The sequence below is a fragment of the Enhydra lutris genome, unplaced genomic scaffold (genome assembly GCF_002288905.1).
Source record: "Enhydra lutris kenyoni isolate GAN:26980312 unplaced genomic scaffold, ASM228890v2 scaffoldscaffold12, whole genome shotgun sequence".
NCBI lineage: Eukaryota > Metazoa > Chordata > Mammalia > Carnivora > Mustelidae > Enhydra > Enhydra lutris.
Window position 1 is genome coordinate 70,822,068 of NW_019154096.1, and position 13,072 is coordinate 70,835,139.

Here is a 13,072-nt window from a genome sequence, read left to right on the forward strand (position 1 = left end):
ATCTACCCTTGTTCTCCTTCTGGAAAGATGATGCAAATGACACAGTGTCTTTGGGCTAATATGGGGATTAGCAGAGAGAAAGCAAAGTTTTCAGCAGGGCTGGCTACAGAATTCCCAACACCTAGTGAAAAGTGAAACTGTGGGATTTGTTCAACTTGGCGACAGCACAGCATTAAACCCAGAGCATGGCCTTTCTAAGCACGAAGCCCCGTGGGACTACATGGGTCTTGCCCACCACCCAGGCTGATGTCTGGCAAGTAGTTGAGCTCCTGCAAATGAGTCTTTTTTTTTCCTCCTTCCCTTCTCATTAAAAATCTGATGTAATGAAATAAGACAGATTGTAACTACCGGCTGAACAAAGGGATCCTGAGCAGTGCAACTTCTGTTAATGTTAACCGTTCCGGCTAATTATGCAGTTGGAGAATTACTCAGATACCTCTGTTATCTTTCTTCTTGTTCTTCAAGTTATATCACTGCTAACTAAGAATTCAAAAATAAACTGTTCCATCCTCCCATTTTTCTCTTGTACCCTGATAAATGACCAATGGGCAAGAAAAGAGTTTGAAACTACAAGCTCACATATTTGGACTACAAAGCCAGCGATATTTATCCCTGATGTACTTACTTACATTTTCAATATGCATTCATTGCTTGCCTTCAACAGGCAAGGAAAATGGAACCCGGTGGTTGCAAGAGACAGAAACCCAATCAGTTGGTTTAAGCAAAGGAGGAATTTTATTGGCTTATTTGATTATGAAGTCCTGCAGTCCAGCTCAGGTACAGTGGGACCCAGGAGGACAAATATTACGATCAGTCCTACCAGATGATTATGGACAAAGGCGGGATGCCAAGATTAGCAAAATGTGGTCATGTATCCACACCTGCCATCAGAGGAGAGACAGGACATCACAACCAACGATTGCCCAGATGTATACAGGATGAGAAAGCAATGGTCGAATGGAAAGAGGGATGCTGAGCACCATAGGAGAACAGGTGCCCACTTCTGGTTTTAACGGGGAAATTTTTGAGATTGGGATCCAATAAACTGAACATTTCTAAAGTTTTCCAACTTCCTTCTCAACAAGCATTTCAGGAAAGAAAAAAAAGCCATATTCTGAGATACTGTGAAAATATGTGTGATTTTTAAAATAAAACCTTTTCTTCCCTGATATTCTAGACACAGAGACTGTCTTCATGATCCCAAACATCTGGAACAAAAATGGAAAACACGTAAGCAATCACCTCCCTGTTCCTAAATATGCAGGTGTCTGGTGTCAGTCATTGCGATGGTCTGCAGGAGCCCCTCAGAGAGCAGACTTGGAATCACTTCCCAGACCCAGGTTCAGAGAGTCATTTTCTGAAGAGAAAGATAACTTATCTCATGCTGGTTCTTACAGAAATGAGTTAGCTCTACCCAACTTAGAGAGTCAGGCCTAAGGGGTAAAAATGAATACAGGAAAATTTTAAAGTAACAACATTTCTAAAGCTAACCCTGGCAACATGTTCCGTTAGTCTACCTGATTCTGTGGTAGAAGGAAGGAGGTGTTAAAAAGATAAAGTCATGTATCTCCTTCCCAGTTGGGTGATGAAAATGTTGCTTAAATCTATGTTGTGATGAAGAGAACACATGACGAGGGTTAAGTGCCAGGCTCAGTCCTACACTGGAGACTCTGGCAAACCCCCTCACTTGTCCAGGCTCTCCTGCTCTCCCGTAAGGCACAGGTGCTAGATGGGATGATCTTTCTGGCTTCTTCTAACTCCACCAAGATTTTAATGAAGAAGTGGTCATAGAAGCACAGGCACTAATGGTTCTTATTTTTACAATACTTTACAGTTTATAAAGCATTTTCATGCTTGGCTCATTTGACCCCACAGGAAGTCCATGAGTAGTAGGCTTAGTCAGACTTATCCCTCTGCAGGGTGGCAGTGTGACTCACGTGAGGACACATGGATGCGAGGTGGTAGAGATGCCCCAAAACCAGGTCTTCCCACGCCGCAGGCTCTCTCCTTCACCCGTGCTCTGAAATAGATCTTGAAACTTCACAGGTGAGCTTAAGTGTTCATGTGTGATTAAAATGATCGTTGAGTATACCTTGACAGATTCCAGGTGCCATATGACAGGCCACCAAGCCTCCTAGCTGTGCATAGAGCTCTGAATAAAGTGGATCTGAATTTAAGGCTAAATGAGTGACAACTTGATGCTCCATAGTTGCTCTCATCTAAAAGTCACCCAGCGACTTCCGGGCTGGGGCAGAGAAAGTGCAGGATGAGCCAGGAACATCTTGTGGTGCCAGAAAATAAGGGAGTGCTCAAAACATGATAAGGGCTTGTTGATGGAGCAGAAGAGCCAAGCCGAAGGCGTTCCTAATGGCTTAAGCTGAAACAACTTGAGCCACAAAATAAATAAGGATAACATGGATTATAACTATGGAACAGAATAAATATCTCAAATCCATGTTGACTAATTAATTAATTAACTAATTGAGGAGAAAATACTGGTCTTCCTTAGAATAAAATCCCAATTAATACATGCAGAAGGACAAAAGAAAACAGAAAAATTCATAGTAATAACAGGCCAACTGCATAATAATTGTTATTGCAGATAAGACACTGTGGATGTTAAAATTAGGGGGTGGAAGTTACAGAAACAGAGTCTCCCTGGTCTCATGAGATCTTCCCCAAGATATTTACTAATGAGAGAAAAGGTAATGGAGAAAGCTGGCAGAGCACAACTTCAAGAGATCAAGGTTAACATCACTAGTAAGAAGGTACACCAACATCAGGAACCCCACGATAGGATGCTCTGAGAATAAAGCATCACTTCCATGGGATTCCACCAAACATGCACAACCTCATCCCAACATGGGAAAACTTCAGCTATGCCCTGACTGAGGGTTAAACTGGGAACAGCCAATGAGTAATCTTCAGAAGTGTCAAGGCTGTGAACACAAAAGGCTGAGGAACTGTCTCAGCTTGGAGAAGCCTGAGCAAAAGGAGTACGTAAGTGCAGTGTGGGATCCTGGGCATCAGTGGGAAACTCAGCAAGATCCAAATATGGCCTTTAGCTTAGTTAATAGTATAGGATCAATGATTAATCTCCTAGTTATGATCATTATACTACATTATAACATGCTAATGTTACATTAGGAGAAACTGGGTGAGAGATATGTTAAAACTCACTGTTACGGTTTTTACAACCTTCCTGAAAGTCCCAAATGAGTTCAGATCCCCCCCCCCTTTTTTTTAAATATATCCCAGCAGCCCTTTTGACAGTTCTCTGAGGTCCTCAAAGAGTTAACTTGCCTGAGATAGCCAGAGTAACTATGATAATCCATCCTGGTTCTCTCTCCAAAGGGTGTCTCTCTGGAGAGTGAGATCCATGGGAACCCTGCACCACATCTTGACCTTGTCAGTTCATTGACAATCCAGCTATTGGAAACCATTCTGTGTTCTGGACCACTCATCAATGGCAAATACTGTGAAACTTAATGCCTCTTGGGACCCTAAGCTCTGTCTTTATGGAATGCAGAAGGAGTGAGCTCAACAGTCCCAGAGATACTTAATCACAAAAGTATCTTCTTAATTTTGATTATATTTATCCTGATTCTTTTCACACAAATTTCCAGAGCACAGCAACCCGAATTCTGCTAGGATAAAATCTGTCCTAAGTTCCTGCCTCCAACTCTGTCCACCCAGCAATTTCTTTGCCATCAGCATCTGTTCCCATCCTTCATGGGTGGAGAGCACATATTATAGCTTAACGTTTTCCACATCTTTTTTGCTTGTTGGTTTTCTTAAAAACACACAAATCTAAATCCGTTATGCATTTCCTGAGGGTGTGAACTGGCAGCAAATTTCAGTTCTAAGCCACATCCACCACTGACAGTTTTGTGACACTACTCAATGGCACACAAAGCCACATAGCCCCAGAGCTGAGTGCCACCGCCTAGGAAGGAAGCAACCTCTCGAAGCTGGGGAGTTTTATTTTGGAAACTAGCCTTACATCCTCCTCACGAGCCACCATTGTCTGATGTTACTGGGGACTCGGGGGGGCAGAAGAAGGGCCCTCCCTGAATTTCTCCCTGCCTCCAACCTGGAGCACTGGACAAGCCAGTATCTGATGGACTTCCTTCCTCTGGGTTAGCTTTAGGGGAACTAGGAGACTGGGTCCCTAGGTACAAGGATCTTCTAGTCTGTTATCAATTTTTGTTGCTGCCTTCAAACAGTTAAGTCCTATATAAGACCTTAGCATATAATATTTAGGGCAGCTAGAATCCAGGAAAGGAGAGCTAAATGGTCAGGAAAACTTCGATCAGGAGGGGAATTTCATGCATTCACACATAAATTTTTATGTTCACATACTCATATAAATATTTATGTTCATTTTCTGTGCCAGGCACAACAATTTATGTTCAGGCTTTGGGAGCTCATTCTTTGGACCCCAAATCTCAAATTAATTTGAAGTTTTTACACCTCTGTAGACACGTTTCCACCTTATACAGAAACAGGATTTGCACCCAGTAAGATTCCAACAGATCTCATCTCTGGCAGTTTTCTTTTAAATTCCCAGATTTAAAATCCCAAGGTGATTTTTTTGCCATTACTTCTAGAAAGAAGAAACTGTGCCAGAGAGGAAAAATGCCATTTTTTATGGTCCGTAGCCCTATCATCCCTTCCTTGGCCAAGTGCATCTAAGTCCATTCATTCGACAGTCAATGGATATTGACTGAACATCTAGGACAGTGCCTGAACACAGTAGGTATTCAATAAATGTTGGCCAAACTAAGTTGTCCCCTGGAGTTTTGGTCTGAACTGCACTTAAAATAATACAGGATATGAAAATGTGATGAGGATGTTTCTTTTACATAGCTTTTATACATTTATGGATCAATCCATTAATGTGACAAAGAGCTTTAAAATTAGAAAGTATCACCTAGAGGCAAGTCCTCACATTATTATTATTCATGGAAGTTGTAAGATAGTGTGTCTGGCCGCCAAGAGAGCTAATGAAAGTGTCCGATGAACGGAAAATGACCCAAGGACACCCAAAGAAAGCCATGCCATAGTTTACAGTATCAATTAATGTCTTTAAGAATAATCATTAAAGCAAGCCCTATGAGTAAAAAGAAATCATTGCAGCCTTTATGGCTTAGTTAGAAAGGCCTCCCTCACTGAACTGTACTCCCCTAGCCAGCCTGTAATGGCGTTAGACATGTATCAGTACTGAATCCACCTTTGAAGCTAAGGTACTGCATCCTTCACATATATGATGATAATTAGCAAAGTGGGCCTGATGAGCCTTTCCATGGAAATAACAAACTATTTCACCCATTGCCCAAAGCTCCCTCCCCCAGGCTTCCCAGTTTAGGAATAGGTACTTCTATACCCCCGGTGACTCATGCCAAAAACCTTCTTTTGTTCCTCCCAGCTTCTACAAAATACATCTCAACCATTTACTGCTCTCCATCTCACTGCCACAACCCTACTCCCGGCCATCATACTATCTAGTCTGAGCCAATCATGTTGGTCATCTCCCCTTGCTAGGAGTTGATTAACCATGAATGTGTGATGGAATTATGTTCAATGATATGGGAGAGAAAACCTGCTGAGAGTTTCTGGGAAAGGTTCCCACACTCCTAGGAAGAGACATTTAGGAAGAGATGGCCTTTGATTCAACTGGACTTTGTCATTTCTAGATGTGACACTTAGAATCCAAATAGCCATCTGGTCCCAGTAAGACAAGTTCTCCTGGGGACAAAGCCAACACTCCAAGACAGGCAGAGCAGGGACACAAAGAGGAGGGTCCTGATGATACTGATGAGTCTCTGCATTAACTCACCAGAGAGCCACCCTATGCCTGAGCTACATAAAACACGAGAAAACATATATTCTTATTGTTTCAGTCACTTCAGGTTGGGAATTTTAGATACTTACAACCAAAGACATTTTTTTAAAAGATTTTATTTACTTATTTGTTTGACAGAGATCACAAGTAGGCAGAGAGACAGGAAGAGAGAGAGGAGGAAGCAGGCTCCCCACCGAGCAGAGAGCCCAATGCGGGGCTCGATACCAGGACCCTGGGATCATGACCCGAGCCAAAGGCAGAGGCTTTAACCCATTGAGCCATCCAAGTGCCCCAACCAAAGGCATTTTGAATGATTTAGCCTCGCCTGCCTCATCTCCTCCTTCAGGCCAACTCCAAATCATCCTTCATGCAGCAACCAGAGCAATCCTTTCAAAAGAGTCGATCCAATTATGTAATTACCCTGCTCAAAACTCTTCCACCAAGCTCTATCAGTTCTCTGTTGCTGCATAACCAACTCTCCCCCCCCGCAAACTTAGCAGCTTACAACAAACATTTATTATCTCATAATTTCTGTGGATTAAGAATTTAAGAAGTGGTTTGGCTAGGAGGTTTGGCTCTGTCTCTCATCTGGTTGTGGTCAACATGTTGAGGGGAGCTTGACCAGGGCTAGAGAATCGGTTTTCAAAATGGCGCACTCACATGTGCTGGTGGGAACCTCAGCCATGTGTATCTCCTTAGTAGATACACATGAGTATCTTCAGAATAGAGGAGCTGGCTTTTGCCAGAGCAAGTGATCCAAGAGCTAACAAGGAAGAAGCCACAGTGTGTTTTTCTCTCCTAATTTTGAATATCACACGTTGTCACTTCTGGCACATTCTAGCCATTAAGTATAGACTGCACTTAACAGGAAGGGAATTAGGATCTGCCTTTTGAAGGGATGAGTACCAAAGAGTTTGCGTGGGCAAATTTTAAAATTACCCCCACAGGCTTTGCATGATCTGACCCATGCCTACCTTCTGACCTCACACCTCATTGCTTTTCTCTTGGATAAGCCATGCTCCAGGCCCACTGGCTCCCCTCAAATTCTGCACATCAAGCAGTTTCCCTCCTCCAGCTGTTTGCCCATTGTGTTCCCTCTGCTGGCAACACTCCACAGTTCCTCATCTGTCTGGACATTTCTCGATCTCTACATCTCAATTTCAAAGTCACTTCTCCAGAAAGGCCTGCCCCAGCTGCCCACACTAAGTAAGTCCCCCTGTTTCACAGCTTCCCACATTATCCCTCTTGCCATTTGTCACAGTTTTAATTGCTTAAGTTATCTATTATGCTCCTTTTTGAAGAGACAATGATTTCACTCACTGTAGTATCTCAAGAGACTAGAAAAATACCTAGTGCAGAAGAGGCTCTCCACGCATCTTTGTTGAGTGAGTGGATGACAAACAAACACACCATCCTTGGACATGCAAAGAAGGTACCAGTTGCAAGCTGGTCATATACGTTCATGATGTGCCACCTTTGGGGAAAACACTGAACATAAGTAGAACTGGAAAGTCAAAACTGCAGCAAGATGTCGGATTCCACAACAGAAAAGCAGAGCCAGGCTGGTAAAAGGAAGGAAGTAGGTTTCACATCCCTGGGATGTAAGTGCTCCGGACATAAGACACAGAGCTACCCAGTGGGGACGGTTTATTGGCGTGGCTTGGGTGTTCACCTGCCCCACTCTTTCTGTTCTTCGGTCCTGTTTTTCTGCCGTTCCTGAGAGACCGGCGACTCCCAGCAACCTAGCAAGGTTGGGGGTGTAAATGGACAAGTGGTGGCACTTGGCCACTATGGGGCTATGAGGTCAAAGGTCAAGAAGGGCAGCACTAGGAGGGCTTGAGGGAACAGCATATTCTAGAGGGCAGCCTTTCACGAGGTAGTTTTGGCAAGAGACGTTCTGCAGACTTCTTCAAATGATCAAGGGCTCCATTATCCTCCCGGCGTCAGAGGTGCTGAGATTTCTCCCGTTCCCACGAGACTGCACAAGGAAAATGCCTGGCAGATGCAGGAGTCCGGCAAGAAGCAGGGAAGATCCTCGACCTCCCCCACTTGAAATCTGAAGGGGAATTTTTCAGCCCTGAGGCCACAAAAGGACCAAGAGGAGCCATGCTCCTGGCTTATCGGCAAACACCGGACTGGGAGAGGTTACTTCCTATTCCAGGATGACAAAGAGTCTGAAGTCAGCATGGAATTCAGTAAAGATTTCTCAGTCACAGTGTGTAGAGGAAAGCCTACCTAAAAGGATTTTTTTTTTTTTTAGAAGAAAAAGTGTTATGTTCTGAGTCAAACTGAAGGCACCCAGTCTCCAAGAGCTCTCCCCTGAGGCTCTGCGCTGGGCACTACGTGTGGGTCAAATGGTAAATCCAAACCTGAAGATGAGTCAGTGAGACGTACGATAAGCAGGATAGACTAGGCAGCCCCTCCTTCACCATCAGGCCAACACTCAATAAATACTCACTCTGCGTCTTCATTGTTTGTAGCCCTTATACCAAAACCATTTCCCCTCATAGGACCAGCCCCCTCCGCCTTCCCATGTTCCTGAGCTCTGATTCAACACTACTCTGAGCCTCACACTTGACCCTTGTTCCAATGTCAAAGACTGTTGCTCCATCACCTCCCCCCCCGCCCGATGGACTCAAGTACAGCCACCCTCGGTTATTTCCCATCCTGGCCCAGGCTCTTCCCCGGGAGCCTCCATCAGCCCCGGGGCAGGACTCCTTACCAGGTGGTCACCCCTACCTGGGTAAAGAAGGATAATAACTAGACAAAAAGGCTCAAGTAGCTCACATCCCAACTCTGTCTCTGAGGGTCTGAGAGGGTCAGTAATTCAAGCAGGTGTGGGAACAGGCAGAGAAACAACTCATTTGAATATTCCAGTTCACAGATGGGATGTCCATACCTATGTAAACAGGGAACTGGTAGAGAAATAAGGCACCATCTTTGGGAGAAATAGGATCCAAAGACTGGAACCAGGGTCTCCAGTCTCCCCACCCACCCATTCACCCAAACACAGGGCTGGGACTGGGACTGGCTCTGAGGGCTTGAAGTTGTGCTCAGCCTGCTGATCAACGTCAACAGCTCCTAGCCATAAGTGTTGGACAGTGGCAGGGACAGGATGCGCCTGAAGGTAATGGAAATACTCAAGGGACTGGCTCTCAGTCCTCAGTCAACCACCACTAGGATGACTCTCCTCTGCTCAAAGATGCTAACTGACATGCCTTCAGAAGACAGGATCTGAGCCTAGCGCACGCCATCTGACCTGAACTACATCTCTCCCTGGTCCAACCTCCAAACAGAGAAGGACAAGAACAAAGCTTTGTTCCAATAGAGGCATAAGAGGATGATTAGGGAGCAGAGAACTCTTTTGTTAGAACCATAATTCATGTTTAGGTTGGACTGGTGATCAGGATTGTGTCAAGATTGGAGGGTTTTCAGAACTTAGCAGGGAGCTGAGTGTGTAGATGGCAGGAGAAGAAAGTATTCAGGGGTGGGAAGCCAGATATGGGATAGAGACCAAAAAATAAAAGCTGGAATGAGTTTTTGTTCCTGGAGGGGTGTTGGAGAAGTTTCTAGAGCAGAGAAAATGGTCAGGTCTGAGATGTACATGTTGAGGGCAGCTCTGGTGGCCAGAGGGAGGAGGGGGTCTATGGATGTTGAAGGTGGGGTGGGGGCTGTTCGATTCTGTCTGGGGAATCATGCAGCTTCATGAAGAACTGACTACAGCTTCCACTATGACCTCATCACATACTCCAAAGACCAGATTTCCCAAACTCAGTTCTTAGGGGATAAAAATCAGAGTACCTTTCTGTGGTAGAAACATGAGTACTTTCCTGAAGAGCAGCAAAATATGACAATTAAATATCATCCATTTTTCCAATCCAAAATATATTCTGTCAGTTTCTTTTACTAACTTCAGAAGTAATTCATATGAAGTCAAAATGATCTGTATCCCTACTTTTTTACAGTGGTCACTCTTTAGTTTTGTTTTGTTGCTTTGTTTTGTTTGGGTTTTTTGTTTTTGTTTTTGTTTCTTTTTTTAGAAAAGGAGAGTAGGGAGGGACAGAGAGAGAATCCCAAACAGGCTCCATGTCCAGGCTCCATGCAGAGCCTGACACGGGGCTTGATCTCATGACCCTGAGATCATAACCTGAGCCAATACCAAGAGTCAGATGCCTAACTGACTGAGCCACCCAGGTGCCCCTGTAGTCATCATTCTTAAATGAAAAAGAGTAATTGTCATTTTTAATGAACTGTTATTAGCTCCCTTTTGTTATGCATGTATAGAAGACCGTGTTGTTACAGGGTCTGAGCCTCGGAAAGTGCAACTCTAGGCAGAAATCTACTTCCAAAAAGTAGAAGTGGCAAACAGCATCTGAACGTATTCTGGTGTGCTCACTACTCTGCACGAGATCTTCAAAAAAGACCCAAATGTTTGAGAATACATGTGGTTGAGTAAGATGGAGAATCTTCTGACCCCGCATCATGGTGGAGAGTCATGTGTTTTCTACCTCCATGGGCGTAATGGCCACTGTCTCCTTCTGGTTCAGTTTCTAGACTCCAGGCTTCATAGAACTCATTTCCTTAGAGGTCTCGCCTCTAAGTAGCACAAGCTCTTACCAGGTGACAGGGGGTGGTGGCACTTCAGACAGGCCCTGCAGTAGGGAGGTCAGGCACTACAGGGCTTTTTAGAGATTGAAATATTTTACCTTTTATGAAAAGATAATGGTGTGGTTACAAGGGAGCTTTTGACAGAATTTGGTATTGCTATGATTAGACTCTCAGAAATAACCAGGTCCAACCCTGCTGATAGGCCCCCCTCTCCAGTGGTTCCCTCTTTACTGGTTTCCCTCCCCTTCTGTGACCCTCCCACAAGCCCCATCCCACCAGCACCCTCTTCTTGTCCCCAGCCTTCCTCTCCCGAAGACCCTGCCACTGCCCCACTGCCCTGCCCCATCAGACTCCCTAGTCATTTTTCTGGTCAAGTTCCCTCCATCTGCCTTCATCAATCCCCCTCCCTGTGGGACACCCCATCTCCTTCCCCATCAGCTGCCCTCCTTTCAGGGTTACTGTGTGTCCTATCTGTAAAAGGAGCAATGGCAGAACAAGAGTGCAAAACCTCTACATTATATGCAGCAACTCCCCACCACGAAGAATCTGGACAAGATGATCTGCAATAGGCAGCTGAGAGGGGGTCCAAGTGGAGCTCCTCTTCTCTGTCCCTCACCCCTGGGATCTTATCTTATGGGGGAAAAACAGGAGGAAAGATCTAGAGATCAGATATCAGTTTAACTTCTCAACAAAGCTGCCCAGACAAAGAAAATCTAAAGAAAGGGATCTGCGTAGCCCTTCTACATCTTACACAGATAGACCTGTGCATGTGCCTCAGCCAGAAGCTTGAGCAGTAGCAGGCCGGGGAAGAGAAGATGCCCACGATTCCCTATCCTCCTATAACCTGGAAGAATCATGGATGTCAATCCAGAGGCAAGTTCTTGCTTTTCCAAGTTGTCTACTTATTTTTGCATGTAAGTTAAAGTACTGTTTCTTAAACTTCCCAGGGAGCACCAAGGCCAGTGTGCTCTGGGAGCACTGACAGAAAGAATGGAATCTGGGATTTAAACTGTATTTTTAGCAAATATGGCAGGTAATTTGCAGGTACTTTTGAAAACAGACTGACCTCGGTCACAATTTGCTATCTACTTTACTAATCCTTAACAGCTGCCCATCTGGGCTAGTTAGCTAGTTACTGCTTAATCTGACCCTGACTTTTTGTCCAAGCCTGATTTAAATTCATCTAAACCCCCTGCTTTCCCAGATCCCTTCCTTTGATGGAATGAAAAGCAGTCAGGAGATGGTTTGTTATTAACAAGATTATGCAGAGGTTCTGGGTTCTTCTATTTTCATCTTTTATGAAACTCAAGTCAATAAATATTCGGGTGCCTACAGTGGCTGTCTACCTTCTGGGCCCATGAGTATTTGTGGGGACCAACGCTGCCCCTCCAGAGTCTCTGGCTCACTTTTCTTCCCATCTTTCAGGAAGCAAGAGCCTCACAGTGGTCAGAACTGGTTCAGACGTGCCCCCATCAGCTGCATATGAGAATGAGGCACTGGCCTTGACCAAGTCTTGGCTTCTAGGTATGTAAAATGGGATAGAAGCACCTGCGTTGTCTTTTCTCTGTGTGTGTCTATGCCCCCTCCTAGAGGAAGTTGTTTTCAGTTACTCCACAGATAAACTTTCAGGGCAGACTTCTGAAGGAGTTTGTATTCTTACCAGGACAGCTCAAAGCAATGCCAACAGCAAGTGTAAATGGCTCTCGAGGAGATCAGGAGAGAAGTATCCAGGCCAAAAAAAAAAAAAAAAAAAAAAAAATGGGAGCTGAGCCTGTGGCTTGGAAGTTCTTCTATCAGCCCTATAATAAATGAGTGCAGAAGGAAGGAGATGCTCTAGGGTTCCCAACCAAACCCTCCCAGTGTGAGTTTTCAGCCTGTGCAAGTGGTACTATGCACTTTTCAAAATCATCCAAATCACAGAATAAGAAAAAAACAATCAAACTCTTTTTGAAAGTTCCCCCAAGAAGGCAGCCCTTTCCCAGACCAATGATTGCCAGGGCTCAGGCAAACAACAGAAATCCAGGAGGCTCTGGAGACATGGTGCTCTGCCCAGCGACCCTTGCTCTGTGCCCAGCTAGCCCACAGAAGGAAGTCGCACAGCTGGCAGGGCCTCAAGGCAGCAGCCACCTTTTCAGCTGCCTTTTTTCCCCTGGCCCCACCCTCTTTTCTCCAGGCTCGCTCTCACTCCCTGGAACTAAGCCTTCTGCTCCGTAACTTCCAACGCCATAACTCAGAGGTGCCCTCGGATCCCCTCGCCTGTAACAATTCATTGGAACCTCCCCCAGGCCCGGATGATGGGACCCCCACCTTCCCATGGAGGGTCATGGCTGCCATGGCCTTGAACAGGCGGGTTCAACATGCAGCAGTGCCCTTGGCTTCAGACACTGATTTTAGAAAGTTCCTTATTGCCGAGAAACCCCTCACCCTAATACCCTGGTGGACCCTGCCCCTCTCAGTAGCTGCCACCTGTCAAAGGAGAGTGTTTGTTCCTTGTCTATTTGCCTTTTCACCCTGGTTTGGTGTGTGGCCTTTTCCTTGTTATTAAATAACCAGGCTACGTGTTTATTTTGTTCTGACTGGAGAGTGTTACACACATAACAAAACAATAAAAGCACCAAA